This window comes from Schistocerca cancellata, chromosome 5 (assembly GCF_023864275.1).
Source record: "Schistocerca cancellata isolate TAMUIC-IGC-003103 chromosome 5, iqSchCanc2.1, whole genome shotgun sequence".
Classification (NCBI taxonomy): Eukaryota; Metazoa; Arthropoda; class Insecta; order Orthoptera; family Acrididae; genus Schistocerca; species Schistocerca cancellata.
Genome location: NC_064630.1, coordinates 1 through 21,785, shown reverse-complemented (window position 1 = coordinate 21,785; position 21,785 = coordinate 1). Strand labels below are relative to the sequence as shown.

The 21,785-nt window shown below is 50.7% G+C and overlaps 7 non-coding genes across 7 annotated transcripts; all 7 read right to left on the bottom strand.

The window, feature by feature from the left end:
* Nucleotides 1–467: 467 nt before the first annotated feature.
* On the bottom strand, nt 468–586 carry LOC126189908 (5S ribosomal RNA). Its single transcript, XR_007538252.1, has one exon. It is a non-coding gene; the product is annotated as a 5S ribosomal RNA (ribosomal RNA).
* A 1,231-nt stretch (nt 587–1,817) lies between these two features.
* Nucleotides 1,818–1,936, bottom strand: LOC126189747 (5S ribosomal RNA). The gene has a single exon (XR_007538218.1). It is a non-coding gene; the product is annotated as a 5S ribosomal RNA (ribosomal RNA).
* A 1,231-nt stretch (nt 1,937–3,167) lies between these two features.
* LOC126189630 (5S ribosomal RNA) lies at nt 3,168–3,286 on the bottom strand. Its single transcript, XR_007538130.1, has one exon. It is a non-coding gene; the product is annotated as a 5S ribosomal RNA (ribosomal RNA).
* Nucleotides 3,287–5,682: 2,396 nt separating this feature from the next.
* LOC126189514 (5S ribosomal RNA) lies at nt 5,683–5,801 on the bottom strand. Its single transcript, XR_007538018.1, has one exon. It is a non-coding gene; the product is annotated as a 5S ribosomal RNA (ribosomal RNA).
* Nucleotides 5,802–7,032: 1,231 nt separating this feature from the next.
* On the bottom strand, nt 7,033–7,151 carry LOC126189053 (5S ribosomal RNA). The gene has a single exon (XR_007537904.1). It is a non-coding gene; the product is annotated as a 5S ribosomal RNA (ribosomal RNA).
* Nucleotides 7,152–14,204: 7,053 nt separating this feature from the next.
* Nucleotides 14,205–14,322, bottom strand: LOC126189618 (5S ribosomal RNA). Its single transcript, XR_007538118.1, has one exon. It is a non-coding gene; the product is annotated as a 5S ribosomal RNA (ribosomal RNA).
* A 3,563-nt stretch (nt 14,323–17,885) lies between these two features.
* Nucleotides 17,886–18,003, bottom strand: LOC126189611 (5S ribosomal RNA). The gene has a single exon (XR_007538111.1). It is a non-coding gene; the product is annotated as a 5S ribosomal RNA (ribosomal RNA).
* Nucleotides 18,004–21,785: the final 3,782 nt, after the last annotated feature.

The window sequence follows — 21,785 nt, the reverse complement described above, 5'->3', positions numbered from 1 at the left end:
CAGAAAGGTGGTATGGGAAGAGGGCTGGCAGGAGTAGCGACTAAAAAGCGAAAAATGAAGGCAGCCAGAGTTCCCAGGCGCTCACCCTTCCGAGTACTACTAACGTTGTTGCTTCACTTCGGTGATCGGACGAGAACGGAAGATTTTATTTCTTTGTTTTTTTTTTTTTTTTTGTTTTTTTTTTTTTGTTTATTTACTTTGCGGAATTTAGCACTGCTACAAAACAGTAGGCCCTGACTTATTTCAGAACTCATCCTTCGATTCGTAGTGTGTCGTTATTTTCAAGGAGTTCTAGGACACATCCTTCGCGCATTCTTGCTCAAACTGAGTTCATTACTGTAATTTCGTATCTGACGTTTGATACAGTAATTTAAAATGCTTGTGGAAGCATCTTTGTCAACACCTGAAAGTTAGTATGAAAAGAGGGCTGGCAGGTGTAGCGACGTAAAAATGAAAAAATGAGGTAGAGCCAACAGCACCCGGTGTTCCCAGGCGGTCACCCATCCAAGTACTAACCGGGCCCGATGTTGCTTAACTTCGGTGATCGGACGAGAACCGGTGTATTCAACATGGTATGGCCGTTGGCGTCCTTATACAGTAGCCGCACCACACAAGAAGCATTCGCCTCTTCTCCCAACACACGCAATCGCCGCTTTCCGTGGCACATTTGACGCAAAGCACGTCCTTCCACCTCGAAGGTGGCGCGGAGTGCGCGCTCGCCTCGGCGTCTCATAGGCGACTGCCGAACGCGGGTGAGACGCACAACACAGCTGCTCGGTGCACCGCCTGTCATTCGTTTAGTGCGTGTGGCCTCCGACACTCGCTGGCGACGCACCTTGTTCCTGTTATCCGGCGCTGGGCTTGCGCGCGGCCGGGTGGCGGCGGGACTGCGCGGGGTGTGGCAGTGTCCTGCTGGAGCGACGGAAGCTTTCTCACCTGCCTGACACACGCCGCGCTTCCAGATTTTTGCGTAATTTGCGCGGTGCATTTGCATTGGCGCCTGTCCCCCCTTCCGTCCCGACTTGTCCCGACTTTGCTCGACTGCCGCTCGCTGCCGCTCGGGTCGCCGTCCATATGACAGCACAAGCGCGAGAAACGTCTGCGGGAGGAGGCGAGACGACAAAAGAATAAATTTATGATTACAGATCGAATTTGGAGCTGTACGCCGCTGCAGAACGATAGGCAGGCGCTAACGTATTTCGGAGCATACCGCCCGATTCGTACTGTTTTGTCGTTTTCAAAGACTTCCTGGCAAACTTGGTTGGCACATTCTCCTTCAAACTGAGTTAATTACTGCAGTTTCGTACCTTACGGCCGTTTCAAATGCTTAAGGAAGTCTCTTTGTCACAACAGAAAGGTGGTATGGGAAGAGGGCTGGCAGGAGTAGCGACTAAAAAGCGAAAAATGAAGGCAGCCAGAGTTCCCAGGCGCTCACCCTTCCGAGTACTACTAACGTTGTTGCTTCACTTCGGTGATCGGACGAGAACGGAAGATTTTATTTCTTTGTTTTTTTTTTTTTTTTTGTTTTTTTTTTTTTGTTTATTTACTTTGCGGAATTTAGCACTGCTACAAAACAGTAGGCCCTGACTTATTTCAGAACTCATCCTTCGATTCGTAGTGTGTCGTTATTTTCAAGGAGTTCTAGGACACATCCTTCGCGCATTCTTGCTCAAACTGAGTTCATTACTGTAATTTCGTATCTGACGTTTGATACAGTAATTTAAAATGCTTGTGGAAGCATCTTTGTCAACACCTGAAAGTTAGTATGAAAAGAGGGCTGGCAGGTGTAGCGACGTAAAAATGAAAAAATGAGGTAGAGCCAACAGCACCCGGTGTTCCCAGGCGGTCACCCATCCAAGTACTAACCGGGCCCGATGTTGCTTAACTTCGGTGATCGGACGAGAACCGGTGTATTCAACATGGTATGGCCGTTGGCGTCCTTATACAGTAGCCGCACCACACAAGAAGCATTCGCCTCTTCTCCCAACACACGCAATCGCCGCTTTCCGTGGCACATTTGACGCAAAGCACGTCCTTCCACCTCGAAGGTGGCGCGGAGTGCGCGCTCGCCTCGGCGTCTCATAGGCGACTGCCGAACGCGGGTGAGACGCACAACACAGCTGCTCGGTGCACCGCCTGTCATTCGTTTAGTGCGTGTGGCCTCCGACACTCGCTGGCGACGCACCTTGTTCCTGTTATCCGGCGCTGGGCTTGCGCGCGGCCGGGTGGCGGCGGGACTGCGCGGGGTGTGGCAGTGTCCTGCTGGAGCGACGGAAGCTTTCTCACCTGCCTGACACACGCCGCGCTTCCAGATTTTTGCGTAATTTGCGCGGTGCATTTGCATTGGCGCCTGTCCCCCCTTCCGTCCCGACTTGTCCCGACTTTGCTCGACTGCCGCTCGCTGCCGCTCGGGTCGCCGTCCATATGACAGCACAAGCGCGAGAAACGTCTGCGGGAGGAGGCGAGACGACAAAAGAATAAATTTATGATTACAGATCGAATTTGGAGCTGTACGCCGCTGCAGAACGATAGGCAGGCGCTAACGTATTTCGGAGCATACCGCCCGATTCGTACTGTTTTGTCGTTTTCAAAGACTTCCTGGCAAACTTGGTTGGCACATTCTCCTTCAAACTGAGTTAATTACTGCAGTTTCGTACCTTACGGCCGTTTCAAATGCTTAAGGAAGTCTCTTTGTCACAACAGAAAGGTGGTATGGGAAGAGGGCTGGCAGGAGTAGCGACTAAAAAGCGAAAAATGAAGGCAGCCAGAGTTCCCAGGCGCTCACCCTTCCGAGTACTACTAACGTTGTTGCTTCACTTCGGTGATCGGACGAGAACGGAAGATTTTATTTCTTTGTTTTTTTTTTTTTTTTTGTTTTTTTTTTTTTGTTTATTTACTTTGCGGAATTTAGCACTGCTACAAAACAGTAGGCCCTGACTTATTTCAGAACTCATCCTTCGATTCGTAGTGTGTCGTTATTTTCAAGGAGTTCTAGGACACATCCTTCGCGCATTCTTGCTCAAACTGAGTTCATTACTGTAATTTCGTATCTGACGTTTGATACAGTAATTTAAAATGCTTGTGGAAGCATCTTTGTCAACACCTGAAAGTTAGTATGAAAAGAGGGCTGGCAGGTGTAGCGACGTAAAAATGAAAAAATGAGGTAGAGCCAACAGCACCCGGTGTTCCCAGGCGGTCACCCATCCAAGTACTAACCGGGCCCGATGTTGCTTAACTTCGGTGATCGGACGAGAACCGGTGTATTCAACATGGTATGGCCGTTGGCGTCCTTATACAGTAGCCGCACCACACAAGAAGCATTCGCCTCTTCTCCCAACACACGCAATCGCCGCTTTCCGTGGCACATTTGACGCAAAGCACGTCCTTCCACCTCGAAGGTGGCGCGGAGTGCGCGCTCGCCTCGGCGTCTCATAGGCGACTGCCGAACGCGGGTGAGACGCACAACACAGCTGCTCGGTGCACCGCCTGTCATTCGTTTAGTGCGTGTGGCCTCCGACACTCGCTGGCGACGCACCTTGTTCCTGTTATCCGGCGCTGGGCTTGCGCGCGGCCGGGTGGCGGCGGGACTGCGCGGGGTGTGGCAGTGTCCTGCTGGAGCGACGGAAGCTTTCTCACCTGCCTGACACACGCCGCGCTTCCAGATTTTTGCGTAATTTGCGCGGTGCATTTGCATTGGCGCCTGTCCCCCCTTCCGTCCCGACTTGTCCCGACTTTGCTCGACTGCCGCTCGCTGCCGCTCGGGTCGCCGTCCATATGACAGCACAAGCGCGAGAAACGTCTGCGGGAGGAGGCGAGACGACAAAAGAATAAATTTATGATTACAGATCGAATTTGGAGCTGTACGCCGCTGCAGAACGATAGGCAGGCGCTAACGTATTTCGGAGCATACCGCCCGATTCGTACTGTTTTGTCGTTTTCAAAGACTTCCTGGCAAACTTGGTTGGCACATTCTCCTTCAAACTGAGTTAATTACTGCAGTTTCGTACCTTACGGCCGTTTCAAATGCTTAAGGAAGTCTCTTTGTCACAACAGAAAGGTGGTATGGGAAGAGGGCTGGCAGGAGTAGCGACTAAAAAGCGAAAAATGAAGGCAGCCAGAGTTCCCAGGCGCTCACCCTTCCGAGTACTACTAACGTTGTTGCTTCACTTCGGTGATCGGACGAGAACGGAAGATTTTATTTCTTTGTTTTTTTTTTTTTTTTTGTTTTTTTTTTTTTTTGTTTATTTACTTTGCGGAATTTAGCACTGCTACAAAACAGTAGGCCCTGACTTATTTCAGAACTCATCCTTCGATTCGTAGTGTGTCGTTATTTTCAAGGAGTTCTAGGACACATCCTTCGCGCATTCTTGCTCAAACTGAGTTCATTACTGTAATTTCGTATCTGACGTTTGATACAGTAATTTAAAATGCTTGTGGAAGCATCTTTGTCAACACCTGAAAGTTAGTATGAAAAGAGGGCTGGCAGGTGTAGCGACGTAAAAATGAAAAAATCGCCGCTTTCCGTGGCACATTTGACGCAAAGCACGTCCTTCCACCTCGAAGGTGGCGCGGAGTGCGCGCTCGCCTCGGCGTCTCATAGGCGACTGCCGAACGCGGGTGAGACGCACAACACAGCTGCTCGGTGCACCGCCTGTCATTCGTTTAGTGCGTGTGGCCTCCGACACTCGCTGGCGACGCACCTTGTTCCTGTTATCCGGCGCTGGGCTTGCGCGCGGCCGGGTGGCGGCGGGACTGCGCGGGGTGTGGCAGTGTCCTGCTGGAGCGACGGAAGCTTTCTCACCTGCCTGACACACGCCGCGCTTCCAGATTTTTGCGTAATTTGCGCGGTGCATTTGCATTGGCGCCTGTCCCCCCTTCCGTCCCGACTTGTCCCGACTTTGCTCGACTGCCGCTCGCTGCCGCTCGGGTCGCCGTCCATATGACAGCACAAGCGCGAGAAACGTCTGCGGGAGGAGGCGAGACGACAAAAGAATAAATTTATGATTACAGATCGAATTTGGAGCTGTACGCCGCTGCAGAACGATAGGCAGGCGCTAACGTATTTCGGAGCATACCGCCCGATTCGTACTGTTTTGTCGTTTTCAAAGACTTCCTGGCAAACTTGGTTGGCACATTCTCCTTCAAACTGAGTTAATTACTGCAGTTTCGTACCTTACGGCCGTTTCAAATGCTTAAGGAAGTCTCTTTGTCACAACAGAAAGGTGGTATGGGAAGAGGGCTGGCAGGAGTAGCGACTAAAAAGCGAAAAATGAAGGCAGCCAGAGTTCCCAGGCGCTCACCCTTCCGAGTACTACTAACGTTGTTGCTTCACTTCGGTGATCGGACGAGAACGGAAGATTTTATTTCTTTGTTTTTTTTTTTTTTTTTGTTTTTTTTTTTTTGTTTATTTACTTTGCGGAATTTAGCACTGCTACAAAACAGTAGGCCCTGACTTATTTCAGAACTCATCCTTCGATTCGTAGTGTGTCGTTATTTTCAAGGAGTTCTAGGACACATCCTTCGCGCATTCTTGCTCAAACTGAGTTCATTACTGTAATTTCGTATCTGACGTTTGATACAGTAATTTAAAATGCTTGTGGAAGCATCTTTGTCAACACCTGAAAGTTAGTATGAAAAGAGGGCTGGCAGGTGTAGCGACGTAAAAATGAAAAAATGAGGTAGAGCCAACAGCACCCGGTGTTCCCAGGCGGTCACCCATCCAAGTACTAACCGGGCCCGATGTTGCTTAACTTCGGTGATCGGACGAGAACCGGTGTATTCAACATGGTATGGCCGTTGGCGTCCTTATACAGTAGCCGCACCACACAAGAAGCATTCGCCTCTTCTCCCAACACACGCAATCGCCGCTTTCCGTGGCACATTTGACGCAAAGCACGTCCTTCCACCTCGAAGGTGGCGCGGAGTGCGCGCTCGCCTCGGCGTCTCATAGGCGACTGCCGAACGCGGGTGAGACGCACAACACAGCTGCTCGGTGCACCGCCTGTCATTCGTTTAGTGCGTGTGGCCTCCGACACTCGCTGGCGACGCACCTTGTTCCTGTTATCCGGCGCTGGGCTTGCGCGCGGCCGGGTGGCGGCGGGACTGCGCGGGGTGTGGCAGTGTCCTGCTGGAGCGACGGAAGCTTTCTCACCTGCCTGACACACGCCGCGCTTCCAGATTTTTGCGTAATTTGCGCGGTGCATTTGCATTGGCGCCTGTCCCCCCTTCCGTCCCGACTTGTCCCGACTTTGCTCGACTGCCGCTCGCTGCCGCTCGGGTCGCCGTCCATATGACAGCACAAGCGCGAGAAACGTCTGCGGGAGGAGGCGAGACGACAAAAGAATAAATTTATGATTACAGATCGAATTTGGAGCTGTACGCCGCTGCAGAACGATAGGCAGGCGCTAACGTATTTCGGAGCATACCGCCCGATTCGTACTGTTTTGTCGTTTTCAAAGACTTCCTGGCAAACTTGGTTGGCACATTCTCCTTCAAACTGAGTTAATTACTGCAGTTTCGTACCTTACGGCCGTTTCAAATGCTTAAGGAAGTCTCTTTGTCACAACAGAAAGGTGGTATGGGAAGAGGGCTGGCAGGAGTAGCGACTAAAAAGCGAAAAATGAAGGCAGCCAGAGTTCCCAGGCGCTCACCCTTCCGAGTACTACTAACGTTGTTGCTTCACTTCGGTGATCGGACGAGAACGGAAGATTTTATTTCTTTGTTTTTTTTTTTTTTTTTGTTTTTTTTTTTTTGTTTATTTACTTTGCGGAATTTAGCACTGCTACAAAACAGTAGGCCCTGACTTATTTCAGAACTCATCCTTCGATTCGTAGTGTGTCGTTATTTTCAAGGAGTTCTAGGACACATCCTTCGCGCATTCTTGCTCAAACTGAGTTCATTACTGTAATTTCGTATCTGACGTTTGATACAGTAATTTAAAATGCTTGTGGAAGCATCTTTGTCAACACCTGAAAGTTAGTATGAAAAGAGGGCTGGCAGGTGTAGCGACGTAAAAATGAAAAAATGAGGTAGAGCCAACAGCACCCGGTGTTCCCAGGCGGTCACCCATCCAAGTACTAACCGGGCCCGATGTTGCTTAACTTCGGTGATCGGACGAGAACCGGTGTATTCAACATGGTATGGCCGTTGGCGTCCCTTATACAGTAGCCGCACCACACAAGAAGCATTCGCCTCTTCTCCCAACACACGCAATCGCCGCTTTCCGTGGCACATTTGACGCAAAGCACGTCCTTCCACCTCGAAGGTGGCGCGGAGTGCGCGCTCGCCTCGGCGTCTCATAGGCGACTGCCGAACGCGGGTGAGACGCACAACACAGCTGCTCGGTGCACCGCCTGTCATTCGTTTAGTGCGTGTGGCCTCCGACACTCGCTGGCGACGCACCTTGTTCCTGTTATCCGGCGCTGGGCTTGCGCGCGGCCGGGTGGCGGCGGGACTGCGCGGGGTGTGGCAGTGTCCTGCTGGAGCGACGGAAGCTTTCTCACCTGCCTGACACACGCCGCGCTTCCAGATTTTTGCGTAATTTGCGCGGGTGCATTTGCATTGGCGCCTGTCCCCCCTTCCGTCCCGACTTGTCCCGACTTTGCTCGACTGCCGCTCGCTGCCGCTCGGGTCGCCGTCCATATGACAGCACAAGCGCGAGAAACGTCTGCGGGAGGAGGCGAGACGACAAAAGAATAAATTTATGATTACAGATCGAATTGGAGCTGTACGCCGCTGCAGAACGATAGGCAGGCGCTAACGTATTTCGGAGCATACCGCCCGATTCGTACTGTTTTGTCGTTTTCAAAGACTTCCTGGCAAACTTGGTTGGCACATTCTCCTTCAAACTGAGTTAATTACTGCAGTTTCGTACCTTACGGCCGTTTCAAATGCTTAAGGAAGTCTCTTTGTCACAACAGAAAGGTGGTATGGGAAGAGGGCTGGCAGGAGTAGCGACTAAAAAGCGAAAATGAAGGCAGCCAGAGTTCCCAGGCGCTCACCCTTCCGAGTACTACTAACGTTGTTGCTTCACTTCGGTGATCGGACGAGAACGGAAGATTTTATTTCTTTGTTTTTTTTTTTTTTTTTTGTTTTTTTTTTTTTTTTGTTTATTTACTTTGCGGAATTTAGCACTGCTACAAAACAGTAGGCCCTGACTTATTTCAGAACTCATCCTTCGATTCGTAGTGTGTCGTTATTTTCAAGGAGTTCTAGGACACATCCTTCGCGCATTCTTGCTCAAACTGAGTTCATTACTGTAATTTCGTATCTGACGTTTGATACAGTAATTTAAAATGCTTGTGGAAGCATCTTTGTCAACACCTGAAAGTTAGTATGAAAAGAGGGCTGGCAGGTGTAGCGACGTAAAAATGAAAAAAATCGCCGCTTTCCGTGGCACATTTGACGCAAAGCACGTCCTTCCACCTCGAAGGTGGCGCGGAGGTGCGCGCTCGCCTCGGCGTCTCATAGGCGACTGCCGAACGCGGGTGAGACGCACAACACAGCTGCTCGGTGCACCGCCTGTCATTCGTTTAGTGCGTGTGGCCTCCGACACTCGCTGGCGACGCACCTTGTTCCTGTTATCCGGCGCTGGGCTTGCGCGCGGCCGGGTGGCGGCGGGACTGCGCGGGGTGTGGCAGTGTCCTGCTGGAGCGACGGAAGCTTTCTCACCTGCCTGACACACGCCGCGCTTCCAGATTTTTGCGTAATTTGCGCGGTGCATTTGCATTGGCGCCTGTCCCCCCTTCCGTCCCGACTTGTCCCGACTTTGCTCGACTGCCGCTCGCTGCCGCTCGGGTCGCCGTCCATATGACAGCACAAGCGCGAGAAACGTCTGCGGGAGGAGGCGAGACGACAAAAGAATAAATTTATGATTACAGATCGAATTTGGAGCTGTACGCCGCTGCAGAACGATAGGCAGGCGCTAACGTATTTCGGAGCATACCGCCCGATTCGTACTGTTTTGTCGTTTTCAAAGACTTCCTGGCAAACTTGGTTGGCACATTCTCCTTCAAACTGAGTTAATTACTGCAGTTTCGTACCTTACGGCCGTTTCAAATGCTAAGGAAGTCTCTTTGTCACAACAGAAAGGTGGTATGGGAAGAGGGCTGGCAGGAGTAGCGACTAAAAAGCGAAAAATGAAGGCAGCCAGAGTTCCCAGGCGCTCACCCTTCCGAGTACTACTAACGTTGTTGCTTCACTTCGGTGATCGACGAGAACGGAAGATTTTATTTCTTTGTTTTTTTTTTTTTTTTGTTTTTTTTTTTTTTTTGTTTATTTACTTTGCGGAATTTAGCACTGCTACAAAACAGTAGGCCCTGACTTATTTCAGAACTCATCCTTCGATTCGTAGTGTGTCGTTATTTTCAAGAGTTCTAGGACACATCCTTCGCGCATTCTTGCTCAAACTGAGTTCATTACTGTAATTTCGTATCTGACGTTTGATACAGTAATTTAAAATGCTTGTGGAAGCATCTTTGTCAACACCTGAAAGTTAGTATGAAAAGAGGGCTGGCAGGTGTAGCGACGTAAAAATGAAAAAATCGCCGCTTTCCGTGGCACATTTGACGCAAAGCACGTCCTTCCACCTCGAAGGTGGCGCGGAGTGCGCGCTCGCCTCGGCGTCTCATAGGCGACTGCCGAACGCGGGTGAGACGCACAACACAGCTGCTCGGTGCACCGCCTGTCATTCGTTTAGTGCGTGTGGCCTCCGACACTCGCTGGCGACGCACCTTGTTCCTGTTATCCGGCGCTGGGCTTGCGCGCGGCCGGGTGGCGGCGGGACTGCGCGGGGTGTGGCAGTGTCCTGCTGGAGCGACGGAAGCTTTCTCACCTGCCTGACACACGCCGCGCTTCCAGATTTTTGCGTAATTTGCGCGGTGCATTTGCATTGGCGCCTGTCCCCCCTTCCGTCCCGACTTGTCCCGACTTTGCTCGACTGCCGCTCGCTGCCGCTCGGGTCGCCGTCCATATGACAGCACAAGCGCGAGAAACGTCTGCGGGAGGAGGCGAGACGACAAAAGAATAAATTTATGATTACAGATCGAATTTGGAGCTGTACGCCGCTGCAGAACGATAGGCAGGCGCTAACGTATTTCGGAGCATACCGCCCGATTCGTACTGTTTTGTCGTTTTCAAAGACTTCCTGGCAAACTTGGTTGGCACATTCTCCTTCAAACTGAGTTAATTACTGCAGTTTCGTACCTTACGGCCGTTTCAAATGCTTAAGGAAGTCTCTTTGTCACAACAGAAAGGTGGTATGGGAAGAGGGCTGGCAGGAGTAGCGACTAAAAAGCGAAAAATGAAGGCAGCCAGAGTTCCCAGGCGCTCACCCTTCCGAGTACTACTAACGTTGTTGCTTCACTTCGGTGATCGGACGAGAACGGAAGATTTTATTTCTTTGTTTTTTTTTTTTTTTTTGTTTTTTTTTTTTTTTGTTTATTTACTTTGCGGAATTTAGCACTGCTACAAAACAGTAGGCCCTGACTTATTTCAGAACTCATCCTTCGATTCGTAGTGTGTCGTTATTTTCAAGGAGTTCTAGACACATCCTTCGCGCATTCTTGCTCAAACTGAGTTCATTACTGTAATTTCGTATCTGACGTTTGATACAGTAATTAAAATGCTTGTGAAGCATCTTTGTCAACACCTGAAAGTTAGTATGAAAAGAGGGCTGGCAGGTGTAGCGACGTAAAAATGAAAAAATCGCCGCTTTCCGTGGCACATTTGACGCAAAGCACGTCCTTCCACCTCGAAGGTGGCGCGGAGTGCGCGCTCGCCTCGGCGTCTCATAGGCGACTGCGAACGCGGGTGAGACGCACAACACAGCTGCTCGGTGCACCGCCTGTCATTCGTTTAGTGCGTGTGGCCTCCGACACTCGCTGGCGACGCACCTTGTTCCTGTTATCCGGCGCTGGGCTTGCGCGCGGCCGGGTGGCGGCGGGACTGCGCGGGGTGTGGCAGTGTCCTGCTGGAGCGACGGAAGCTTTCTCACCTGCCTGACACACGCCGCGCTTCCAGATTTTTGCGTAATTTGCGCGGTGCATTTGCATTGGCGCCTGTCCCCCCTTCCGTCCCGACTTGTCCCGACTTTGCTCGACTGCCGCTCGCTGCCGCTCGGGTCGCCGTCCATATGACAGCACAAGCGCGAGAAACGTCTGCGGGAGGAGGCGAGACGACAAAAGAATAAATTTATGATTACAGATCGAATTTGGAGCTGTACGCCGCTGCAGAACGATAGGCAGGCGCTAACGTATTTCGGAGCATACCGCCCGATTCGTACTGTTTTGTCGTTTTCAAAGACTTCCTGCAAACTTGGTTGGCACATTCTCCTTCAAACTGAGTTAATTTACTGCAGTTTCGTACCTTACGGCCGTTTCAAATGCTTAAGGAAGTCTCTTTGTCACAACAGAAAGGTGGTATGGGAAGAGGGCTGCAGGAGTAGCGACTAAAAAGCGAAAAATGAAGGCAGCAGAGTTCCCAGGCGCTCACCCTTCCGAGTACTACTAACGTTGTTGCTTCACTTCGGTGATCGGACGAGAACGGAAGATTTTATTTCTTTGTTTTTTTTTTTTTTTTTGTTTTTTTTTTTTTTTGTTTATTTACTTTGCGGAATTTAGCACTGCTACAAAACAGTAGGCCCTGACTTATTTCAGAACTCATCCTTCGATTCGTAGTGTGTCGTTATTTTCAAGGAGTTCTAGGACACATCCTTCGCGCATTCTTGCTCAAACTGAGTTCATTACTGTAATTTCGTATCTGACGTTTGATACAGTAATTTAAAATGCTTGTGGAAGCATCTTTGTCAACACCTGAAAGTTAGTATGAAAAGAGGGCTGGCAGTGTAGCGACGTAAAAATGAAAAAATCGCCGCTTTCCGTGGCACATTTGACGCAAAGCACGTCCTTCCACCTCGAAGGTGGCGCGGAGTGCGCGCTCGCCTCGGCGTCTCATAGGCGACTGCCGAACGCGGGTGAGACGCACAACACAGCTGCTCGGTGCACCGCCTGTCATTCGTTTAGGTGCGTGTGGCCTCCGACACTCGCTGGCGACGCACCTTGTTCCTGTTATCCGGCGCTGGGCTTGCGCGCGGCCGGGTGGCGGCGGGACTGCGCGGGGTGTGGCAGTGTCCTGCTGGAGCGACGGAAGCTTTCTCACCTGCCTGACACACGCCGCGCTTCCAGATTTTTGCGTAATTTGCGCGGTGCATTTGCATTGGCGCCTGTCCCCCCTTCCGTCCCGACTTGTCCCGACTTTGCTCGACTGCCGCTCGCTGCCGCTCGGGTCGCCGTCCATATGGACAGCACAAGCGCGAGAAACGTCTGCGGGAGGAGGCGAGACGACAAAAGAATAAATTTATGATTACAGATCGAATTTTGGAGCTGTACGCCGCTGCAGAACGATAGGCAGGCGCTAACGTATTTCGGAGCATACCGCCCGATTCGTACTGTTTTGTCGTTTTCAAAGACTTCCTGGCAAACTTGGTTGGCACATTCTCCTTCAAACTGAGTTAATTACTGCAGTTTCGTACCTTACGGCCGTTTCAAATGCTTAAGGAAGTCTCTTTGTCACAACAGAAAGGTGGTATGGAAGAGGGCTGGCAGGAGTAGCGACTAAAAAGCGAAAAATGAAGGCAGCCAGAGTTCCCAGGCGCTCACCCTTCCGAGTACTACTAACGTTGTTGCTTCACTTCGGTGATCGGACGAGAACGGAAGATTTTATTTCTTTGTTTTTTTTTTTTTTTTTTGTTTTTTTTTTTTTTGTTTATTTACTTTGCGGAATTTAGCACTGCTACAAAACAGTAGGCCTGACTTATTTCAGAACTCATCCTTCGATTCGTAGTGTGTCGTTATTTTCAAGGAGTTCTAGGACACATCCTTCGCGCATTCTTGCTCAAACTGAGTTCATTACTGTAATTTCGTATCTGACGTTTGATACAGTAATTTAAAATGCTTGTGGAAGCATCTTTGTCAACACCTGAAAGTTAGTATGAAAAGAGGGCTGGCAGGTGTAGCGACGTAAAAATGAAAAAATCGCCGCTTTCCGTGGCACATTTGACGCAAAGCACGTCCTTCCACCTCGAAGGTGGCGCGGAGTGCGCGCTCGCCTCGGCGTCTCATAGGGCGACTGCCGAACGCGGGTGAGACGCACAACACAGCTGCTCGGTGCACCGCCTGTCATTCGTTTAGTGCGTGTGGCCTCCGACACTCGCTGGCGACGCACCTTGTTCCTGTTATCCGGCGCTGGGCTTGCGCGCGGCCGGGTGGCGGCGGGACTGCGCGGGGTGTGGCAGTGTCCTGCTGGAGCGACGGAAGCTTTCTCACCTGCCTGACACACGCCGCGCTTCCAGATTTTTGCGTAATTTGCGCGGTGCATTTGCATTGGCGCCTGTCCCCCTTCCGTCCCGACTTGTCCCGACTTTGCTCGACTGCCGCTCGCTGCCGCTCGGGTCGCCGTCCATATGACAGCACAAGCGCGAGAAACGTCTGCGGGAGGAGGCGAGACGACAAAAGAATAAATTTATGATTACAGATCGAATTTGGAGCTGTACGCCGCTGCAGAACGATAGGCAGGCGCTAACGTATTTCGGAGCATACCGCCCGATTCGTACTGTTTTGTCGTTTTCAAAGACTTCCTGGCAAACTTGGTTGGCACATTCTCCTTCAAACTGAGTTAATTACTGCAGTTTCGTACCTTACGGCCGTTTCAAATGCTTAAGGAAGTCTCTTTGTCACAACAGAAAGGTGGTATGGGAAGAGGGGCTGGCAGGAGTAGCGACTAAAAAGCGAAAAATGAAGGCAGCCAGAGTTCCCAGGCGCTCACCCTTCCGAGTACTACTAACGTTGTTGCTTCACTTCGGTGATCGGACGAGAACGGAAGATTTTATTCTTTGTTTTTTTTTTTTTTTTTGTTTTTTTTTTTTTTTGTTTATTTACTTTGCGGAATTTAGCACTGCTACAAAACAGTAGGCCCTGACTTATTTCAGAACTCATCCTTCGATTCGTAGTGTGTCGTTATTTTCAAGGAGTTCTAGGACACATCCTTCGCGCATTCTTGCTCAAACTGAGTTCATTACTGTAATTTCGTATCTGACGTTTGATACAGTAATTTAAAATGCTTGTGGAAGCATCTTTGTCAACACCTGAAAGTTAGTATGAAAAGAGGGCTGGCAGGTGTAGCGACGTAAAAATGAAAAAATGAGGTAGAGCCAACAGCACCCGGTGTTCCAGGCGGTCACCCATCCAAGTACTAACCGGGCCCGATGTTGCTTAACTTCGGTGATCGGACGAGAACCGGTGTATTCAACATGGTATGGCCGTTGGCGTCCTTATACAGTAGCCGCACCACACAAGAAGCATTCGCCTCTTCTCCCAACACACGCAATCGCCGCTTTTTCCGTGGCACATTTGACGCAAAGCACGTCCTTCCACCTCGAAGGTGGCGCGGAGTGCGCGCTCGCCTCGGCGTCTCATAGGCGACTGCCGAACGCGGGTGAGACGCACAACACAGCTGCTCGGTGCACCGCCTGTCATTCGTTTAGTGCGTGTGGCCTCCGACACTCGCTGGCGACGCACCTTGTTCCTGTTATCCGGCGCTGGGCTTGCGCGCGGCCGGGTGGCGGCGGGACTGCGCGGGGTGTGGCAGTGTCCTGCTGGAGCGACGGAAGCTTTCTCACCTGCCTGACACACGCCGCGCTTCCAGATTTTTGCGTAATTTGCGCGGTGCATTTGCATTGGCGCCTGTCCCCCCTTCCGTCCCGACTTGTCCCGACTTTGCTCGACTGCCGCTCGCTGCGCTCGGGTCGCCGTCCATATGACAGCACAAGCGCGAGAAACGTCTGCGGGAGGAGGCGAGACGACAAAAGAATAAATTTATGATTACAGATCGAATTTGGAGCTGTACGCCGCTGCAGAACGATAGGCAGGCGCTAACGTATTTCGGAGCATACCGCCCGATTCGTACTGTTTTGTCGTTTCAAAGACTTCCTGGCAAACTTGGTTGGCACATTCTCCTTCAAACTGAGTTAATTACTGCAGTTTCGTACCTTACGGCCGTTTCAAATGCTTAAGGAAGTCTCTTTGTCACAACAGAAAGGTGGTATGGGAAGAGGGCTGGCAGGAGTAGCGACTAAAAAGCGAAAAATGAAGGCAGCCAGAGTTCCCAGGCGCTCACCCTTCCGAGTACTACTAACGTTGTTGCTTCACTTCGGTGATCGGACGAGAACGGAAGATTTTATTTCTTTGTTTTTTTTTTTTTTTTTGTTTTTTTTTTTTTTTGTTATTTACTTTGCGGAATTTAGCACTGCTACAAAACAGTAGGCCCTGACTTATTTCAGAACTCATCCTTCGATTCGTAGTGTGTCGTTATTTTCAAGGAGTTCTAGGACACATCCTTCGCGCATTCTTGCTCAAACTGAGTTCATTACTGTAATTTCGTATCTGACGTTTGATACAGTAATTTAAAATGCTTGTGGAAGCATCTTTGTCAACACCTGAAAGTTAGTATGAAAAGAGGGCTGGCAGGTGTAGCGACGTAAAAATGAAAAAATCGCCGCTTTCCGTGGCACATTTGACGCAAAAGCACGTCCTTCCACCTCGAAGGTGGCGCGGAGTGCGCGCTCGCCTCGGCGTCTCATAGGCGACTGCCGAACGCGGGTGAGACGCACAACACAGCTGCTCGGTGCACCGCCTGTCATTCGTTTAGTGCGTGTGGCCTCCGACACTCGCTGGCGACGCACCTTGTTCCTGTTATCCGGCGCTGGGCTTGCGCGCGGCCGGGTGGCGGCGGGACTGCGCGGGGTGTGGCAGTGTCCTGCTGGAGCGACGGAAGCTTTCTCACCTTCCTGACACACGCCGCGCTTCCAGATTTTTGCGTAATTTGCGGCGGTGCATTTGCATTGGCGCCTGTCCCCCCTTCCGTCCCGACTTGTCCCGACTTTGCTCGACTGCCGCTCGCTGCCGCTCGGGTCGCCGTCCATATGACAGCACAAGCGCGAGAAACGTCTGCGGGAGGAGGGCGAGACGACCAAAAGAATAAATTTATGATTACAGATCGAATTTGGAGCTGTACGCCGCTGCAGAACGATAGGCAGGCGCTAACGTATTTCGGAGCATACCGCCCGATTCGTACTGTTTGTCGTTTTCAAAGACTTCCTGGCAAACTTGGTTGGCACATTCTCCTTCAAACTGAGTTAATTACTGCAGTTTCGTACCTTACGGCCGTTTCAAATGCTTAAGGAAGTCTCTTTGTCACAACAGAAAGGTGGTATGGGAAGAGGGCTGGCAGGAGTAGCGACTAAAAAGCGAAAAAATGAAGGCAGCCAGAGTTCCCAGGCGCTCACCCTTCCGAGTACTACTAACGTTGTTGCTTCACTTCGGTGATCGGACGAGAACGGAAGATTTTATTTCTTTGTTTTTTTTTTTTTTTTGTTTTTTTTTTTTTTTTGTTTATTTACTTTGCGGAATTTAGCACTGCTACAAAACAGTAGGCCCTGACTTATTTCAGAACTCATCCTTCGATTCGTAGTGTGTCGTTATTTTCAAGGAGTTCTAGGACACATCCTTCGCGCATTCTTGCTCAAACTGAGTTCATTACTGTAATTTCGTATCTGACGTTTGATACAGTAATTTAAAATGCTTGTGGAAGCATCTTTGTCAACACCTGAAAGTTAGTATGAAAAGAGGGCTGGCAGGTGTAGCGACGTAAAAATGAAAAAATCGCCCGCTTTCCGTGGCACATTTGACGCAAAGCACGTCCTTCCACCTCGAAGGTGGCGCGGAGGTGCGCGCTCGCCTCGGCGTCTCATAGGCGACTGCCGAACGCGGGTGAGACGCACAACACAGCTGCTCGGTGCACCGCCTGTCATTCGTTTAGTGCGTGTGGCCTCCGACACTCGCTGGCGACGCACCTTGTTCCTGTTATCCGGCGCTGGGCTTGCGCGCGGCCGGGTGGCGGCGGGACTGCGCGGGGTGTGGCAGTGTCCTGCTGGAGCGACGGAAGCTTTCTCACCTGCCTGACACACGCCGCGCTTCCAGATTTTGCGTAATTTGCGCGGTGCATTTGCATTGGCGCCTGTCCCCCCTTCCGTCCCGACTTGTCCCGACTTTGCTCGACTGCCGCTCGCTGCCGCTCGGGTCGCCGTCCATATGACAGCACAAGCGCGAGAAACGTCTGCGGGAGGAGGCGAGACGACAAAAGAATAAATTTATGATTACAGATCGAATTTGGAGCTGTACGCCGCTGCAGAACGATAGGCAGGCGCTAACGTATTTCGGAGCATACCGCCCGATTCGTACTGTTTTGTCGTTTTCAAAGACTTCCTGGCAAACTTGGTTGGCACATTCTCCTTCAAACTGAGTTAATTACTGCAGTTTCGTACCTTACGGCCGTTTCAAATGCTTAAGGAAGTCTCTTTGTCACAACAGAAAGGTGGTATGGGAAGAGGGCTGGCAGGAGTAGCGACTAAAAAGCGAAAAATGAAGGCAGCCAGAGTTCCAGGCGCTCACCCTTCCGAGTACTACTAACGTTTGTTGCTTCACTTCGGTGATCGACGAGAACGGAAGATTTTATTTCTTTGTTTTTTTTTTTTTTTTGTTTTTTTTTTTTTTGTTTATTTACTTTGCGGAATTTAGCACTGCTACAAAACAGTAGGCCCTGACTTATTTCAGAACTCATCCTTCGATTCGTAGTGTGTCGTTATTTTCAAGGAGTTCTAGGACACATCCTTCGCGCATTCTTGCTCAAACTGAGTTCATTACTGTAATTTCGTATCTGACGTTTGATACAGTAATTTAAAATGCTTGTGGAAGCATCTTTGTCAACACCTGAAAGTTAGTATGAAAAGAGGGCTGGCAGGTGTAGCGACGTAAAATGAAAAAATGAGGTAGAGCCAACAGCACCCGGTGTTCCCAGGCGGTCACCCATCCAAGTACTAACCGGGCCCGATGTTGCTTAACTTCGGTGATCGACGAGAACCGGTGTATTCAACATGGTATGGCCGTTGGCGTCCCTTATACAGTAGCCGCACCACACAAGAAGCATTCGCCTCTTCTCCCAACACACGCAATCGCCGCTTTCCGTGGCACATTTGACGCAAAGCACGTCCTTCCACCTCGAAGGTGGCGCGGAGTGCGCGCTCGCCTCGGCGTCTCATAGGCGACTGCCGAACGCGGGTGAGACGCACAACACAGCTGCTCGGTGCACCGCCTGTCATTCGTTTAGTGCGTGTGGCCTCCGACACTCGCTGGCGACGCACCTTGTTCCTGTTTATCCGGCGCTGGGCTTGCGCGCGGCCGGGTGGCGGCGGGACTGCGCGGGGGTGTGGCAGTGTCCTGCTGGAGCGACGGAAGCTTTCTCACCTGCCTGACACACGCCGCGCTTCCAGATTTTTGCGTAATTTGCGCGGTGCATTTGCATTGGCGCCTGTCCCCCCTTCCGTCCCGACTTGTCCCGACTTTGCTCGACTGCCGCTCGCTGCCGCTCGGGTCGCCGTCCATATGACAGCACAAGCGCGAGAAACGTCTGCGGGAGAGGCGAGACGACAAAAGAATAAATTATTGATTACAGATCGAATTTGAGCTGTACGCCGCTGCAGAACGATAGGCAGGCGCTAACGTATTTCGAGCATACCGCCCGATTCGTACTGTTTTGTCGTTTTCAAAGACCTTCCTGGCAAACTTGGTTGGCACATTCTCCTTCAAACTGAGTTAATTACTGCAGTTTCGTACCTTACGGCCGTTTCAAATGCTTAAGGAAGTCTCTTTGTCACAACAGAAAGGTGGTATGGGAAGAGGGCTGGCAGGAGTAGCGACTAAAAAGCGAAAAATGAAGGCAGCCAGAGTTCCCAGGCGCTCACCCTTCCGAGTACTACTAACGTTGTTGCTTCACTTCGGTGATCGGACGAGAACGGAAGATTTTATTTCTTTGTTTTTTTTTTTTTTTTTGTTTTTTTTTTTTTTTGTTTATTTACTTTGCGGAATTTAGCACTGCTACAAAACAGTAGGCCCTGACTTATTTCAGAACTCATCCTTCGATTCGTAGTGTGTCGTTATTTTCAAGGAGTTCTAGGACACATCCTTCGCGCATTCTTGCTCAAACTGAGTTCATTACTGTAATTTTCGTATCTGACGTTGATACAGTAATTTAAAATGCTTGTGGAAGCATCTTTGTCAACACCTGAAAGTTAGTATGAAAAGAGGGCTGGCAGGTGTAGCGACGTAAAAAATGAAAAAATCGCCGCTTTCCGTGGCACATTTGACGCAAAGCACGTCCTTCCACCTCGAAGGTGGCGCGGAGTGCGCGCTCGCCTCGGCGTCTCATAGGCGACTGCCGAACGCGGGTGAGACGCACAACACAGCTGCTCGGTGCACCGCCTGTCATTCGTTTAGTGCGTGTGGCCTCCGACACTCGCTGGCGACGCACCTTGTTCCTGTTATCCGGCGCTGGGCTTGCGCGCGGCCGGGTGGCGGCGGGACTGCGCGGGGTGTGGCAGTGTCCTGCTGGAGCGACGGAAGCTTTCTCACCTGCCTGACACACGCCGCGCTTCCAGATTTTTGCGTAATTTGCGCGGTGCATTTGCATTGGCGCCTGTCCCCCCTTCCGTCCCGACTTGTCCCGACTTTGCTCGACTGCCGCCTCGCTGCCGCTCGGGTCGCCGTCCATATGACAGCACAAGCGCGAGAAACGTCTGCGGGAGGAGGCGAGACGACAAAAGAATAAATTTATGATTACAGATCGAATTTGGAGCTGTACGCCGCTGCAGAACGATAGGCAGGCCGCTAACGTATTTCGGAGCATACCGCCCGATTCGTACTGTTTTGTCGTTTTCAAAGACTTCCTGGCAAACTTGGTTGGCACATTCTCCTTCAAACTGAGTTAATTACTGCAGTTTCGTACCTTACGGCCGTTTCAAATGCTTAAGGAAGTCTCTTTGTCACAACAGAAAGGTGGTATGGGAAGAGGGCTGGCAGGAGTAGCGACTAAAAGCGAAAAATGAAGGCAGCCAGAGTTCCCAGGCGCTCACCCTTCCGAGTACTACTAACGTTGTTGCTTCACTCGGTGATCGGACGAGAACGGAAGATTTTATTTCTTTGTTTTTTTTTTTTTTTTGTTTTTTTTTTTTTTTGTTTATTTACTTTGCGGAATTTAGCACTGCTACAAAACAGTAGGCCCTGACTTATTTCAGAACTCATCCTTCGATTCGTAGTGTGTCGTTATTTTCAAGGAGTTCTAGGACAACATCCTTCGCGCATTCTTGCTCAAACTGAGTTTCATTACTGTAATTTCGTATCTGACGTTTGATACAGTAATTTAAAATGCTTGTGGAAGCATCTTTGTCAACACCTGAAAGTTAGTATGAAAAGAGGGCTGGCAGGTGTAGCGACGTAAAAATGAAAAAATCGCCGCTTTCCGTGGCACATTTGACGCAAAGCACGTCCTTCCACCTCGAAGGTGGCGCGGAGTGCGCGCTCGCCTCGGCGTCTCATAGGCGACTGCCGAACGCGGGTGAGACGCACAACACAGCTGCTCGGTGCACCGCCTGTCATTCGTTTAGTGCGTGTAGGCCTCCGACACTCGCTGGCGACGCACCTTGTTCCTGTTATCCGGCGCTGGGCTTGCGCGCGGCCGGGTGGCGGCGGGACTGCGCGGGGTGTGGCAGTGTCCTGCTGGAGCGACGGAAGCTTTCTCACCTGCCTGACACACGCCGCGCTTCCAGATTTTTGCGTAATTTGCGCGGTGCATTTGCATTGGCGCCTGTCCCCCCTTCCGTCCCGACTTGTCCCGACTTTGCTCGACTGCCGCTCGCTGCCGCTCGGGTCGCCGTCCATATGACAGCACAAGCGCGAGAAAACGTCTGCGGGAGGAGGCGAGACGACAAAAGAATAAATTTATGATTACAGATCGAATTTGGAGCTGTACGCCGCTGCAGAACGATAGGCAGGCGCTAACGTATTTCGGAGCATACCGCCCGATTCGTACTGTTTTGTCGTTTTCAAAGACTTCCTGGCAAACTTGGTTGGCACATTCTCCCTTCAAACTGAGTTAATTACTGCAGTTTCGTACCTTACGGCCGTTTCAAATGCTTAAGGAAGTCTCTTTGTCACAACAGAAAGGTGGTATGGGAAGAGGGCTGGCAGGAGTAGCGACCTAAAAAGCGAAAATGAAGGCAGCCAGAGTTCCAGGCGCTCACCCTTCCGAGTACTACTAACGTTGTTGCTTCACTTCGGTGATCGGACGAGAACGGAAGATTTTATTTCTTTGTTTTTTTTTTTTTTTTTTGTTTTTTTTTTTTTTTTGTTTATTTACTTTGCGGAATTTAGCACTGCTACAAAACAGTAGGCCCTGACTTATTTCAGAACTCATCCTTCGATTCGTAGTGTGTCGTTATTTTCAAGGAGTTTCTAGGACACATCCTTCGCGCATTCTTGCTCAAAACTGAGTTCATTACTGTAATTTCGTATCTGACGTTTGATACAGTAATTTAAAATGCTTGTGGAAGCATCTTGTCAACACCTGAAAGTTAGTATGAAAAGAGGGCTGGCAGGTGTAGCGACGTAAAAATGAAAAAATCGCCGCTTTCCGTGGCACATTTGACGCAAAGCACGTCCTTCCACCTCGAAGGTGGCGCGGAAGTGCGCGCTCGCCTCGGCGTCTCATAGGCGACTGCCGAACGCGGGTGAGACGCACAACACAGCTGCTCGGTGCACCGCCTGTCATTCGTTTAGTGCGTGTGGCCTCCGACACTCGCTGGCGACGCACCTTGTTCCTGTTATCCGGCGCTGGGCTTG